The sequence below is a fragment of the Pinus tabuliformis genome, chromosome X (assembly GCF_031772625.1).
Source record: "Pinus tabuliformis cultivar Carrire ecotype Pingquan chromosome X, CPIR1, whole genome shotgun sequence".
NCBI lineage: Eukaryota > Viridiplantae > Streptophyta > Pinopsida > Pinales > Pinaceae > Pinus > Pinus tabuliformis.
In genome coordinates, this window is record NC_142308.1 from 1,000,007,156 (window position 1) to 1,000,024,196 (window position 17,041).

Genomic DNA, 17,041 nt, shown 5'->3' on the forward strand with positions numbered 1-17,041 from the left:
ATCTACTGCTACAACTCCATCCTTCATAGCATCTTCACACTATTCTCTGATCTCTGGTGGAGTTGAAGGCTATGACTTCAGCTCGAGTTCTCTTATCTTTAGGTTTAGTTCAAACTTAACCTTGGACACTTCTGTTTTTGCATCACGCACACCTGTAGCCAACTTCCTAATCTTTGTGTCCAGTAGCGCTTCCTCCAGGAGATGTCCTACATGCCTCGGCCACCACGGCTACAATTTTCTCATTCTACACTTGAACTTTATTCCATGCGTCCAGCGCAACTATTTTCTCCATGAACATATTCTTGTCATTAACCTTGTACTCGTCGATCATGCTTAGCGCACGCTTCTCTCGGGCCTTAATTTCTGCAATCACACTTGCTTGTAGTGTGTGAAGGAAGTCACTGGGCTGTATGGCCAAGTTGAGGCCCATATTCTTCAATGCGCAACTACCGGAAGATCCATTGACCAAACCATCTCCACTGCTTGAGTTGTCCCCAGTGCCAAAATGGTCGATGCAGCACTGCTCTGTCATCCACCTGCCTGAAGTATAGTTGTTTGGATCTGTAGCTCGCACATATCCATTTGTGTAGTGACCAGTACTAGCTTTTGTTATAGCTCAAACTATTGTAGTAGCTATGTTGTTGTATCCCGCACCTTATCACCAATATCATCCAAGTCTCCCTCTGTCAAGGTAATTGGATACAGTGACGACTTGGTGGATTTCATCTTTTTGCGCAATCCTTCCTTTTCCTGCTCCCTATACTGCTTCACCCAGAAGGGAGTGCTCTCCTGTTGATCTCTGTCACCCTCCTCTAACCACTCTTCCTCCTCTGTTTGGGGTGAAGGAGACTTATGACTCCTTTCGTAGCCATGCTCTTCCTGCTCTGCTTGTTCCTTTGTAGCGTGCTCCGTGTCTACTCGGGCCTTCTCCTCGGTCGCTTTCTTCCTCTTCTCAGCCAATCGCTAAACCTTCTATCTCGCTGCTTCCTTTTTAGTTTTCTCCATGGACTTGCTAGTCCTAGTGGCCTCATCAGATGCAACATGTCAGTCTGTTGGCCATTGTTTGATGACCTTTGCAATAACGTCATCCGTGGCCATGTAGGGTAAATCGTACCATTTCTGCTCAGGGTCCTTGTATGCCCGGATGTAAATATGATGGAAGTATGCTTTGAATTCCACGTATGCTGAGAGTTGCTTGAACACGGTTGGTGACAACCATGGCTTTTGGTTGATGGCCATGTGAATGCTCACCTCGATTAGCACCCAAAAGACATGGCTTTTTGTTACTCGTGCAACATCTTTGGTGGCCCAAAGAGGTGCGAACTTTGCTGCTTCCAGTAAATCCTTCTCCACAGGAGGATATTAGCTATCCTCTGACAAATCCCATGAAACCAACACAATTGAGAGCAATAGCCAGAAATATTGAAAGGACTTACTATAATTTTGTGCCTCTTTACAGTTCACGAGGAACTCGCTACACATGTGGGCGCCTAGTTGAACTGTACACCCTACGTGCATTGAGTTGCTAATGAAACCACTGGTGTTGGCACCTCGTCCGCACGACGCTTACTCATCACCTTGCCAGCCAAAATTTGTGTGGCAATCTTGACTGCGGGGTCAGTAATGCTGGTAATTAAATACTCGTGTGGCTTTTCGACAAGTTTAAATTTTCCCTTCATCTTCTCGGTGAGGTTGCGCTCACTTGTCTTTCTGCCAAATGTCTTAGCTAAATTCAACCCTGAATGGGGTAACAATGTGATCTGATGGACTAGCATATCTTTGATAAGGATCGGCTCATTCAACCAGAAGCACCCATTATGTACCAGGCATAGTAGTTTCTTAATGACAATTATATTGATATTTGACTGATGATAGTGTGGCACCCATAACAGGTTTACGACCTAGACTTGTTGACTCCACGAATCCATTCCACCAGCTCCAGCATGGTGACACCAGACTCCTTGTAGAAAACCCTCTGCATGAAGGTGTCGGTAGCAATGTGGGGAAACCTCTCATGGTTCGCCAAATCCTAGTCTTCGAGCTTCAAGTGTGGGTCTCACGCCAAGCACGGACCTTCAAAGGTGATATTATTTGGCAACATGGGTGTGTTGAGGGAGAATTGTCTAGCATCTAGGTCCTTCAGGACCTTCACCTTTCCCTTGCGTGGTGGGATATACTACGACAACTTTGAAATAGGGTCTAGTCCTTCAATATCTATGTCTTTCATACCTTCCTCCACTTCTAGATCTGCCTCGGTAGCTGCATGTTTCCTCGTTGACTCGCGCACTGGCATCGGCTTATTTTTCTTATCCTTCTTCATCTTGGGGACCTCTATCATCGGCATAGGCTTTGGCCTAGGTGACCTCGACATCGTAGTCACTATTGCTGGAACCTCCATACTCACAACCTTAGGGGTAGCTCCCTCAGAGGCAATAGACCTCCAGCACTTGTGCTTTCTACGAGACTTGGTCATAACATGTTCTCACAAATAAGCTTTCTGTCCGACTCCGAATATTGATCGAAGACGGGGCTTGCGAGAAAATCCTCAAAGAACTCATGATTCATATGCAACAAACAACACAACTCAGAAACTCTCAGAACGAAAAGTGTTTCTCTCTGGGAAGCCACACATATTTTATAGGTGAATTCGAATTCAAATTCGATTGTTCCCCCCACAATCCATCCATAAATGCAAGATTGGCGACAGATTTCTAAATATTTCACTCTTAAATTCAACCTTAAATTACTTAAATGTCACGCCCCACCCGCTCCTTTTAATCATCTCCTAGTAGTCAAATCATGAAAGTCACCTTCTGGCTACACTACGCAATCTCCCCTTCTATAGCAAATCTACCTTCATGCTTCTTCTGGTACTATGACACCATCCTATTTCACGCAAACCACTTGTTGCACAGCTCTACAACCCGAGCAGTGTAGTTTATATTCCTTCGACTCCTTAGAGCTGCCTAGAGCACTAATATTGTGCTACCACCATGTAGTCGTTGGGCTCGATCCTTGGTGTATGGCTTCAATTAGCTTCCATTTACCTTTCCTAAAAATGGATCTCCATTCAATTTCACAAGCTAAACTGCTCCACCAATGATAATCTCTTTGATGACATATGGCCCCAGCGAGTGCTTTTGAAATTTTCCTGGAAATTTATCAAACTTATTGTCATATAATAAAACTAAATCATTTACCTTGAAGGTGCATAGTTTGATGTGCCATTCGTGCTAAGATTTTTCACATTCCTTGTGAACCTGTTGATAGAATCCAACCAAAAATCTATCTTCGTTGAGCTCTCTCAACCAGATGGGCCGTTCTTTGAAGGCTCCACAGTCTACCATTCTTGTGAATGCCACTATGCGTAGCCTAGGCACGATATACTCCATACGCATCAATGCCTCTATGCCATAGACCAACCTAAACGATGTCTGACCAGTAAGCCCACAACACAGTTGGTATGTGCATGTCCCAATCATTCCTCTTTGCATTGTAAACCTTTTTTAGTGTTTTCTCCAATATCTTATTAATCACTTCAACAATCCCATTGGCCTAAGGATGATATGGTGTACTCTTCTGATGATAAACTTGGAATTCTTCTGTCAGTGTGTTGATCATTTCATTAAGGAAATGCATACTGTGATTACTCATTAAAATATTCAGGCAACCAAACCTGGTCAACACATACTCAAACATAAATTTTTCTATTGTTGCCCCTGTACAATCCTTTATGGGTTGTGCCTCCGCCCCTCTGGTCAAATACTCGGTCACGATGATGATATACTGCGCACCCGTCTTCTTACCTAGAGGCTGAATTGGTCCTACAAAGTCAATTGCCCACTTATCAAATGGATGCAATGATAGTTGTGGGTTAAAAGGTAGCTCATCCCTCCTTGATGGTCTATCGGTTCTCTGACATGCATCACATGCCCTACAATATGCTCTGGAATCCTTATGCAATGTTGGCCACCACAACCGAGTGCCTAAAATATTTTGCACTATTTCTTTCCCTGCATAATGGACTCCCACAGCTCCTCCATGATCTTCATCTAGGATACTTCTTCATTCAAAATTAGGCACATAGCATCGTAGTATCTTGTATGATCCCATCTTATACAAGTGACCTGCAATAACAGAAAAAGCTATTGTGTGCACCACCAATTCCTTCTTCTGTTGACTAGTGTATCCTTCTAGAGTCATTCCCATAGTCGGGGAGTGGATAACGATTGCAAAATGATTGTCTACTACACAAACCACAAATAGCTACGTGTCAGGCATTCCTTCCTCTAAATTGCTAGGCTCCTCTCCTCTTTCAATGAGTGAAAGATGATCTGGCCCTGCATTCATCCTCCATGGCTTCACATTACTTCGAAATCGTACTCCCAAAACAATAACATCCATTTGCATATTCCACCCCCCAATAGACGCTTGTTGACTAGGTACTTTAATGCAGAATGGTTTGTATACATCTTAAAGTGTTTTCCTAGTAGGTAATGTTGGAACTTTTGTAGTGCGTACACCATAGGCAACCCTTCACGCTCTGTTTTTGAGTATCTCTTTTTAGCCTTAGATAGATTCCTACTCGCAAATGATATCGGGTGATCCAATTCTCCTTCACTACCCTACATCATCACTACTCCCAATGCATCCACATGCACATGAAATTCCTTCTTCCAATCTAGGAAGACTAAGATCAACATGGTGACCATTTTCTCCTTCAATACATCTAAACTCTGATTGCATTCCTCATTCCAACATAATGTGGCGTCCTTCTTCAATAGCTTTTCCATCGGTGTGGTAATCTAGGCATAGCTTTTGATGAACTTTCGATAGTATCCAGTATGACCCAGTATTGTGTGCAACTGTTTAACACTCCTTGGTGCCTCCAAATTAATTATGACCGTGATTTTAGCAGGGTCCACCATTAATCCTTTCTTTCACACCACATGACCCATCAAGATTTTGTAAGGGACACAAAATAAGCACTTCTTCAGGTTTAGCGCAATCTGACACCTCCGATGCATATCCAACATCAAGCATAAACTAGCTACATGGCATTTTACCAATCCAAACACTGTTCAATCATCAAAATATACCTCCAAAAACTTGTGAATAAACTCTTTGAACGCTACAATGACTACGCATGAGAAGGTGGTTAGCGCATTCTTAATTCCAAAAGTAATTACCATATACTAAAAGCATCCCCACTCAGTCGCAAAGGTACTCTTACTCCTGTCTTCTGGTGCGATTTTTATCTAATGGTATCCAGAGAACCATCAGTGAACGAATATTCTTTTTGTTTGCCAACATTATCCAATACTTCATCTGTAAACGGAGATGGGAAAGGATCATGAACACAAGAATCATTCAGCTTCCTGAGATCTACACAAATCCTTATTTCATCCTTCTACTTCTTTTCCTGAACTACCATTGGACTCACCCAATCAGATTCCTCCACTGGTTCAATAATAACTGTTGTCAGCATCTTGTCCAACTCTAGGTAGACCTTTTCCTTGTGCTTGGGATTAAGGCGATATGGCCTCTGCTTAACAAGCTTCGGATCCAGCTTCAAAGAAATTTTCATGACACCTAAGTCCCCTATTATTCCTTTCAAATCTGAAAACTTTATAGGGAACAAACCTGATACTCGCGGGAAACTCAATGACCTTATCCACTGTGGCATCATCCCAATAGTCCCCAATCTTCGTGAATTTTGGCTCCACTTCTGTGCCAATGTTTACTTGTGTAGTTTTCAGTGGCGCGGTAATATTTGGATTCTCTATCTGTGGTCCCTCAACTTCGAGGAGTCCTTCTACCTTGGGGATGTTAATATTCCTTGGATCCTTGTCTTCTTCTTTAGCAGTCACATTATAGCACTCCAGCACATGCTGTAGCTGGGTGGTCCAATCTGGTTGGATCAAATCTAAGGGATCCTGTGGTATTCTGAAGATCGCTGCCTTGACCCCCTGTAATGCTTCGTCAATACATTCGAACCCATATTCAAAGTTGAATGTCATTAAGAATCCCTATCTCAAAATGTCCTAATCGTCAGTGCCATGGCTGAGCTCTATTCCTAGGTACCAATGCATTGGTATTACAGCCAAAGTGTGACAGAACTGATGCACCCACTCCTGTTGCTGCTCTTCTCCATAAGCGTCAATCCATTTTCTAAGTGATTGCATGGATCACTCCTCTCGTCATATTTCTCTATCAGTTTCACTTTTTGGTGACCAAACCACAACTTCATCATCCTTTGGTATTCATGTCATCCATCGAAACTGTCTTTATGCGTACCCCACCATCTGTGGGCATAGTGTGCAACTCCAAATCCAAGGCTTCAAAGCAATGCTTCTCAGGCACTTCTCTTTCAAATGCATCCAAAAATTTATCTACGTCAGTGAGACCATCATAATAAGGCAAAATCCTTACCTCTGATGATACAAAGTGCAACAATTTAGTCATCATGTTACAACGCAATGTAGATACTTCATGCAACCTATTCTGCCAGTGTCCCAAGTCATATGAATCTGATGTACAAGAACTTTCACGGTCCCATGCAATGTGTCCATCTACTGTCGGATTCACCCAATCTTGGTCTCACACTATTATTTTATAGATCTCAGCCAAATCATCATCACATTCATAATTGCGGACTGGCTCACTATAACGTGGTCCTTCTGTAAGGTCCAAAGGTACTACTACGCAGAGAAATTTCCTTTCAAATGACATTGTCTACTTCTTCAAATTGATCACCCCATTCATGTCAATAGCCTAGTTGATCCCAAGGAGCGTGGGTTAGGGATTGTTTTCATCGACAACCTCTATCACTTCGAAATCAGCCAACACGCTCACCCCTTCAATATCTACCTTTACTTCGTGCAATCTTCCCATGGGGATAATTTTCTGATGATTTTCCATCCTCAATTAAATTAGAGACCACGGAAATGTAGGTCTCCTCGTTCTCTGCCATGTCTGTTTAGGAAAAACATTTGCATCTAACCCAAGATCAAGAATAACTTGGTCCATTTCATATTTTCCTATTTGCGAGTGAGCCTCATCTCACACCCTATTCTTGCCTTATGCTTACCAATTTTTTTGACTATGCGAGGTCCTTCAAGAGAATTTTCTTTACTCGCACATTTATTTATCAATTCTTGTAGCCCTTTCACGTCCTTCCTATAATGCAATAACTTCATACATGTCTCGAAGAATGTGGTAAGCATGGATGGGTCCATTTCTTCGGACTTCCTATCCTGACTTCCTAAGGTAGAAGCCTCAGGGAAGCTTTTTCTTGCTTCCACGAAATTTTCTTTCACACATTTTAAATCAAACCCAACCTCCTCTTCTGGAGCCTTATGGACCCACTCACTCTCTTCAGGTTGCTTTCCTTTATCCTCGCTAGTCATCATTCCAGTTCGCAGCACAATATTCACATTAGGATCCTCTTCGCGGGGTTCAGCCCTCATCATCTGCAGGTTCTGTTTAGGCTGCTAAGGTTGTGTCCCCTTTTCCTGTATTTTAGATATTAATACAAGGTATTCTTATGTCGTGTGGTCAAACTGAGTACAGTATCGGCATGACAGGCACATCAAGTTTTCCCACTCCCGTGCGTAGTGTCCTAGCACTCCAAAATTGTAGAAAATAACTTTCCCCCGACCTCTTGCAGGTCCTTCTCCACCTCAGCCTCGTCTGTGACCCTGATATCCACCGCGCGCTCCCCTAGTGCCTTGATTCGAATGCCAAGTCTCTACCTTCATTCGATATGTAGGTTATCTCCATCATTAAATCATAACTACAGTAGTTGTGCTCATCGTCACCCACCGATTTACAGAAGTTGCAGAAGAGTTGTTGGGTGTCTGTACAAATTTTTGTAGCAATTGACAATTGTCTGTCACATGTTTTCCAACTACCTAATAGATAACACACCATAGCACAGGCCATGTACTTGGCCTGGCTTGAGCTTCCAGCCGTAGAGGCATTGGCCCTCCTCCTGCAACATAATTCGTGAAGATAGGGTAGTGAACTTTATCATGCCCTTGGATCTTACATTTCAAACACCAAACTTCTTCATGCACCTCTGGCCGCGCTGCTCTATCCTTCTTCAGATTTTGGAATTCTAGGAAAAGATTCTGCAACTCCGCGTGAATTTGCTGAACTCCCAAAGCAGCATCTTGAATCAGTGTCTAATGCAATCTCATTGTAATATCCAGGGCTTCCGCCCAGGTCCCAATATTTTGTTGTGATAAATAAACCCTTAAATGAGGCAAGAGCGAAGCCACAAACCATTCGCTGTGCTACCCATCTATAAGATTCATGTTAGCTTCATGGATCTACCATTTCAATCTATGATCTAGCTCCTAGGATGTTTCTCCAGGCCTCATCATAATTTTCTTGAATCCAATGATTGATTGTGCTTCAGACTTGGGCCTACTGAATTCCTTATTCAGTGCAATCTGAATGTCTACCAATGCAGCCGTTGGGTTATCAGTGCAGTACTTAATGTACCACGTTAGCACGTGATCCTGTAAAGTAGTAACCAATGTTGCTTTCTTCATCTAATCATCTATAATATTTTGGGTTGTTCATATGGCCTTCGCAATGAACCAAAACTGGTCCGGGTCCTCATTTCCTAAGCCCTTGAAAATGGGAAACTTCACTGCATTCGCCATATTGAACGGTGGTGAAGGTGGTGGTGATGTGGATGAAGGTGTAAGCTATGGAGGTGAAGATGGAGGTGGTGTGGGTAGATGGGGTATTTGCGGGAACCCTTGCCTTATTAACTAGACAGTGCTCTGCAGTAAAGCTTGTTTTTCTCCTTCATTGTCACTCAGAGGAGGCTCAATTAAGGGGCTATATTAAGGGCCTGTTCTCCCTCTATCCCTAAATAACTTTCTGCTTTGCGTAGCTACAAACATCAAGGTAATTGGATAACCCACTTTTCACACAAGAGAATTTTAATCCAAGTATTCAAAGATCTTAAACACTTACCTCACAGTTCCTTGAAGAAGCAATGTTCTGCTTCATTGTAGCTGACCGAGGTATCGACCATGAATTCTATCACAAATCATCCTACGACATGATCAAACCAATGATCGACAACGTGCATGATCTTATCTTCATAGGCTTCAAATATCCACACTAACTCCGGGGTTCACACTATTAGACTGTCAAGCCTCCACCTTCCCCCACCATCTACCAATTTTGTGATCCACTAATATAGCTCGATTGGGAAGGAACATAAGAAAATTTCATGTATCTCTGTGTATAGATACCTGTCCAACCACTGTTCTTTCGTCAATCAAGGATTTATGTTTTCTTACGCCGCGAATTCGTGGATCTTTCTATCCAACCATTCCTCAATGTATTTCTTTGTTGGATTCCAGTGATGTGAAATCACACATCTCTTTATGTAGATCTCGGTCACAACAACAGAACCATTTGTTGGCTTAGTGGGTCTTGACCCAGGTTTAGAGTTAAGTTTTCCAAAGGAATCCCTATGCTACTAGCCCTTATAGCATCAACCCGTAGAGCGCAGACTAAAGTCTCACCCAAGGTAGTATGGGGGGATGATGGAACCAAGTTTCCACACCCAGAGATGGGCGTGAAGTTTTTTTATGCCCTAAACTTTCCTTTGTGCAGATCGACAAGCCCTTGGGGCTTATCGATATAACTTCCCTTAATTAGATTCTACACCTCCGTGAATTTTCACGGCTGTTTGTCGTGGACCCTAAATAGGTGAATCAATGACTTACATGCCTCTGTGATTACTCCTAACTCCGTATTTACCCAGATCAGCTTAAGTGTTTGATAACTTTAACATGCAACAAGATATTCTTCGTGTAAATAGTTATTATTACTTGCATTCATATGACAATATAAATCATGTAAAATCATGCATCAATACAATATTAATTCATAAACCCATCATTCATCATAACATAATAACGCATTCATTCATAACAAAAATAAATAGCCAAAACACAGGAATTGCTGGAATAATCTCTTTATTAATACTTCAGTTCTTCTTACAGACTCAAGACTTCCCTGCACACTTAGCTGCAGGGGTCCACGCACTCAACTACGGACTCTACTCTAGGCCTCTATGCACACAGTTGCAGAGCCTCTCTTCTACTCTAAGACTTCTTCACTCTTACTCTTACTGACCCATTACATCTTCATTGATCTCTACTCTTATTATTATGCCTTAGACTCTCTAAGACTCTCCTTTTTATACAATCCCATGGTCCGCAGACCATGGGTATATCTACTAAAGATGACACAAATTACATAAAATAAGGGTAAAACCCTTTATGAAACTTTACTATATACACGCTCCACGACCGCATCTTGCAGAGACTTTACATTCTTTACAACAAAACTTGGGCTTTTTGCCCCAAAACTTAGTCTTTTGCCCCAAAATTGACCCTAGGGGACCCTGTCCCAATAGGTTGTGACACATTTTAATTTTATTTTTTCTTTGTATTTTCAAACACTTAAATAGAAGAGGAGGTTACAAATTCAAGCCAATTTCCTACACTTTTGACACACAATTAACAACCCATAATTTTAAGAGGGATTAGGGCTTAGTTTTGGTGCCAAAGAAAGGTTTGAATCCTCTCTTTCTTGCATAACTTTTCATATGAAACAAAAAGGATCTCTTAGGGAATACAATGAACTAACAAGTGATATTTTGAATGAAACCAACTATATCTGAACTTAGTGATGAAAAAAGATCTTGAATCTAAACCAAAAGATTTATTCATATATAACTACAAAACTATGAAACAAACAATTAAATTTTCTATCAGTTCTATATACTAATACCAAAACCACCATAAAACAACGTTAAAATGTTTCAAAACTCATAAAATATTTTCATGGAATTAAAAGTAAACCAACATTACAATTCAACTGAACACAACATAAAAGAGTTATCTCGAGAAATCCCATACTTGTAACGGAGCACTAATGATACTTTCTCAATTGGAGTTTGTACAAAGAGTCACCCTTCATTCATGATATTGAACTAGAGATCCATTTCCTTATTTCCTTGTATTAGCAAACAAAGTTTGTTGAAGAAGAAGAGTGCATATATATAATTGCATGAGAAGGTTCTATATATTCCCCCTTATTTATATCTGTGTATGCAAGTTAATTACTTTGACTTTTGTGTGAGAAAGTCATTTGGAATTTTTGTATTTGTAAATAATTAGGAGAATTAGGAGAATATGACGATGAATAGACAGTTGGATAATGAAATAAGGAGTCACTTAATTGAATATAATTTTGATTTCACATTAATAGAAATCCTCTCAAGGATTTATTCATCCTATTCTGACATGGTATCGAAGCTGGGCCGATTCTGTTACTCCATACTTTCCTCCAAATTTTGTGACTATCCCTAACATATCTATCATTTTATGATGCAAAGAAAAACCTCCTACTATTCTAGGCCTAATTCCAAGCACTCCTTAGCTTATTAGGAGAATACACATTAGAGACATCGATATGAGAGTCTTCCTTTGCAATAATGCTTCCTCTTTTCATTTCATTAGTCCAATATTGTGATGTATTAGATAAATATCATTCAAAATTATCCATAGTTTACTTTTTATCTAAAATATTGATTAATATATTAGGGTCCAAGATCTGAAAAACTTGAATGCTGAGAGAGAAGAAGAAAACACCGTTTTTTTATTATTCTTAAAATAAGAGAAATAAATACAACTACATTGTGGTGGATGAATATGTCCTTTTGCAAGTTTAGTATGCTTATTTATAATATTCCTAGTTCATTATTTACATCATTCAACACCATCAGTAAATACCATGGGAAAATACCTATTTCCATTTGGATTAGTCTCCCCTGTTAGGAAGTAATGGTCCCCATTCTGTTAAGTTCCCTCCATAGAAGCTTCTCTTGAGTATGAGCTAATGAAGAGAAGGGTTTTGTATGGTTAACCAATAATCATGGGTTTGTGGAGGAGCAAAAACCAAGTGTTTTTAAAGGCAAGGGTTGTTTTAGTTTGATCTATAACCATGATGAACAAATGTCTAAGGATAGAGTTACCCTATAATTCTTGTGGGCTAATTGTGATACAGACAATGTATGGCCTAGCAAATGGAGTTCAATGACAAGGGATTTGTGTCTTTAACCCATAACCTTGGGTTTGTTGGTGATCCATAAGCATGATGAAATAAGGTATTAGGATAGAGATACCTTATGATACGAACAATGTATGGCCTAGAAAATGGACTTCGACGGAAAGGTTTTGTTTGGTTGGTCCATTACCATGGGTTTGTGGGTGACCCATAAGCATGATGAATGAGGGTCCAAGGATATAGATACCCTATAATTATTTTGGACCAAATTTGACACTGAAAGTGTATGGACTAGCAAATGGACCTCAAAATAATTCACATGTCAGTATGCCAAGTTATGGTAGAAATCTAGTGGCTTAGCTAATGGCTTGTATTTATAGATTCCCACTATCTAATTAGATGTTGTAAAGGCTTCCTCCAAGTATTCAAGTCTTATTGTTTCAATTCCTTGGGCTTGATCCCACCTATTAGGACTAAAATATTCAGGTCTAAGCTCCCCAAGTCCCTGATAGCATAATCTATACATAATAAATTTCAGCACTTTAGGCATTGCCCTTTAGTCAACACGATACTCTCCAAGATAATCATACTCCTCTTTTGTGATGAGGAGACACGTTTTATTAACATATATAGGTTAAAAATTTCCACATGACAAAATAAATTCATGTCATACAGTGTAGACTCAAGACTAGCACCATCACCCAACCCACGGTTCATTTGTATAGTAAAACCATCTAGGGCACAATCTCCCCCACCAACCACTATGTGCATTGTGGAATTGAATGTTTCGAAATAGTGAGAGCTATCAGAACTCACACATATGTTCACATGGATGGTACATGTTATATCATAGTTGTAAACATGGACATATAAGAAGAGCTCCACCTTATACTTATGTAGCATCTGTCTCCCCATGGGCTCTTCAAATCTTCCCTCATTTGCATACTAGGAGGTTGAAGAGTAGCCTAGAACATGATGAATGATAAAGATAATCCATGGATAATTTTATCTATTAGTAAATGAAAGAAATGACTTACTAAACCTATATTGATCCATTCCATATGGATCCTTGAAACTCATGAGGCATGTTTGTGCATCGACATCACAAATTGAATGATCTCTAGGGAAAAAACTGTTGTGATCATCGTAACATCTGTTAGAGTTGAGAGGCCAACTACCCCATGTGTAATAGTCACATTAGGTGTTTCTCTTTTGGTAGGGATAGTAGTTATCGCACATGATGGGAGACTTCACAAGGAATTGGGGAGAAGGCCTAACGTCCGAACCATCCCATTGAAGTTAAACCTTGAAATCAATCTTTGTATAGGCATATATCTCATCGATGAATTTAATCACGAAAATTCTCTTGCTAGTACCCGCCATGCCTCTGATGAAAATGTGTATTCCCTCTATAGATTCCATTCTCACCCTCATACCCAAAGACCCCATCCTGTGAAAAGTGTCCCTCCTCAAATTATCAAGCCGAAGGGGATTCTTTCAACTCCAAAATTCCATCTACTTAATTTCACGAAATCCCAGAGTGTTTGGAGCCACGCATCTATGAGATGAGGAAAAGGAAAAATGGACTCATGGGAAGCCATGTCTTTTCCCATGTTCATGGAAGCCCAAGCATATATGAGACATAAATTGATAAAATCTCCACAAAAATCCTTCATCAGGTTCCTAGAAATGGCGAACAATCATAGTTGATCTCTCATCACTTATTGCATGGGCTTAAATACCAAATATAGGAAGCCATTTTTCTTTGTCACTTTGTTGCTATGGATTCTCCTCCATTTGGGTAACTATTTAGAGATATAGTTTTTAAACCCGTACAAAAGGTACCTGCATACGAATTCTAAAACACAGAAAATAAACAATGTAAGAGAATAACACATAAAACACATATTCACAGAGATTTTCCCCTGGATCCCAAAACTAGGACTACTAGCTTGATTTTTCATTATATTCCTCTCAATGTTACAATACATATTTATACATGCCGAAGCATACCATGGAGTGAAAACCATCACGTCTAAAACCATGGACTGAAAAACCATAGGTAGGTTCGCCCAACCTAATATAGAGGGGGGCTGCCACCCCCGCTGTGACCCCCCCTGCTGCACAATCGGTGCAATGAAATGGGGGCTCATCCCCCCCTTTGACCCCTCGGTTCAATACGTAGGTTAATTGTGGAAGGAATATAACATAACCAACATTCTCCCACTTGTTGTTTTCTTTCCACAAGGGGGCCACAGGAGAGCTTAGTCATTTTTCCAGCCCTGAAATGCCCATTGTTTCTATACACCAAGAGAACTTCTTAGAGCTCACATATTTTGTCAATGAATCTGCAGTATTCTTCAAAGTATCCACCTTTACCAGCAACCCTTTTCTTGTCTTCTATCATATCCCTCACAAAGTGATACTAAACATCAATGTGCTTTGTCTTTGAATGATAAGCAGGGTTCTTTGCCAAGAAAATTGCAATTTGGTTGTCACAGTCTATCCTTATAGCTCCCTGTACTAACCCCATACTTGAAAACAATCTCTGCAACCAAATTGCTTCCTTGCTTGCATGAGTGGCTTCCATGTATTCTACCACTGTAGTTGATAGTGCCACTATAGATTGTTTCTTACTCATCCAACCGACTGCACCTCCAAATAGGTTGAACACATACCCACTTGTAGATCTTCTTTGGTCCAAATCTCCAGCCCAGTCTACATCAACAAAGCCACAAATATCCAAAACTCTATCCAATCTTGGTCTTCCTTGGTAGAACAAACCATAATCTCTAGTGCCACTCATATACCTGAAAACCCGCTTCATTGTTTTCTAGTGCTCCTTCCCTGGTTTTGACATAAACCTGCTCAATACTCCCACTGCATCTCTAATGTCTAATCTAGTACAGACCATTGCATACATCAGGCTATTGACTTCACTTGCATATGGAACATGGTACATATCCTCTTCATCTTCTTGTGTCTTGGGGCACTGTTCAGCAGATAACTTTACACCTACAGGAATAGGAACCTTCACTAGTCTACTATCTTGCATATTAAACCTCTGCAATATTGTCTTGAAATACTTCTTCTGGTTTAACTAGAGCTTCCTCTTTGCCCGATCTCTTTTAATTTCCATGCCCAAAATATAGTTTGTAGCACTAAGATCATTCATGTCGAATTTGGAGGAAAATTAGGTCTGTTAGAGTCGGTCTGGTCATCCCTCCGTTAGAGATCATTTCTCTTATTGTATTTCATTTTTTAGGTGTCTCATTCAGCTTGATCATCTGCATTCCACTAGGGGCATGCCATAATATGATGGAATGGTCTTGTCATACATTACCCCTCATGCCTTATCCATGATGGCTGAGGTCTGTCTATCAAAATCAAGTTTTAAAATTACTTACAGTCCTGTTTTAGTCTATTGTTCAGCAAAGGTCATTTCAGTTTAGGTCTAGGGTTAGTCAATTTGGTCTTCAACAATGTCTAATAATGCCAGCTAACTAATGAGGGAGGTCCTTAATAGGTTTTCATTTCCAATATTTTCATCATCATATGCTTGACTATGACTTTTCTTCAAAACTCTATTTTGAAGAAAATTCGTCATTTCGCTTTGTAATAAATTGTCATGTAATTTTCAAAAAGTTTTTCAGTTGTTGAAATCTCCAGGTGCAGCCCTGGTCTTCCTTTGTCAAGACATGCTACTATCCCTGCAAAAATTGCCAAAAGAAAACATCATTCAAGCCAAAAATCAAAAGGGAAACAAAAAGACAGAGTTATATTAATTGTGACAAAAAGTGCCAAGTCAAAACATTACAAATTGGGAAGAAAAAATCAAATCTATCACTATAAGAGGTTCTCATGATTTTAAAACATTCATTTGCATGCAAAGAACAAAGAGGAGGCATCTCAAAGTGATTTTTGTGAAAGAGTGAGAAATTGGATAAAAAATCGCTGCAACTTGCCGGCGCGACACATTGCGTAGAAGGCACGGCGCACCAGGGAGGCGCGGTGCACTAGGAGAAGTTGCGCAGTGTACTTTTGAACAGGTGCAACGCACTGGGATGGTGCGGCATGTTGGGAAAGTTGCGCGACGCACTCAGCTGTCTAGCCCAAAAATTTCTAGAACAGCCTCAAAACGCCCAAAACATGAAAATTTCTCTTGAATTCAACTACATGGAGCTCCTCCTTCGCCGTTCATCATCAAAGTTTATGGTGTATATTATGTTTGACGTGGTGAATGCTAAAACAACAACTCAAACCCTACCATGTCAACATCTTCACATGAAAATTGTTGCCTAGGGTTTCAAAGATTGTTTGCCACTAAGGTTACTCTTTTCCATCATTTCTTTTCTCCTTGATTCCCTTTGTTCCTTGACTTTGTTGTTCCCTATCCCATAAAATTACTAAACCCCTATCCCAAATTCCCTTTCCCAAACTTTTAAATGTGAAATCCCAAACACTATTCCCACACATAAATCCTAAACCCCCTCCCATATTTCCCTAACAAATCTATCCCAAAAATTCCTAATCCCTTACTATTATTTCCCCTTCCTAACAGTCCCTTGTTTCATTTGTTTCCCCTTGGTGGCAGAGTTTGAACACATCACTAAAAGAGAGGTCCAAACAATTTTCATACACCAGCATCTTTTTCTTCGAGGTAGTTTGAAAACCAGCAGTCATGGCATCTGAGCATTCATCGGATTATGAAATGGAAACCCAAAGTGAATCTCGCATGGGGGAACATGCACCCCGGAGGCCTCATAGAAGAGGTAGACATATCAGAGAAGAACCAATCACCCTCACTGAATTACAAGCCTGCCCTCTTTCCATGTTTTGTTTCCAGCATCAGTCATGCTATGAGTTTTGTCAAAAGGTGACTAATGTTCAATTTCATCATGAGTTGGCTCGTCTATTTGTGTTGCATTTACATGGA

General features: G+C 40.4%; 1 pseudogene; it reads right to left on the reverse strand.

The window, feature by feature from the left end:
* Window positions 1-13,302: 13,302 nt before the first annotated feature.
* LOC149143098 (uncharacterized) overlaps window positions 13,303-17,041 on the reverse strand; it is an 86,125-nt pseudogene continuing 82,386 nt past the window's right edge.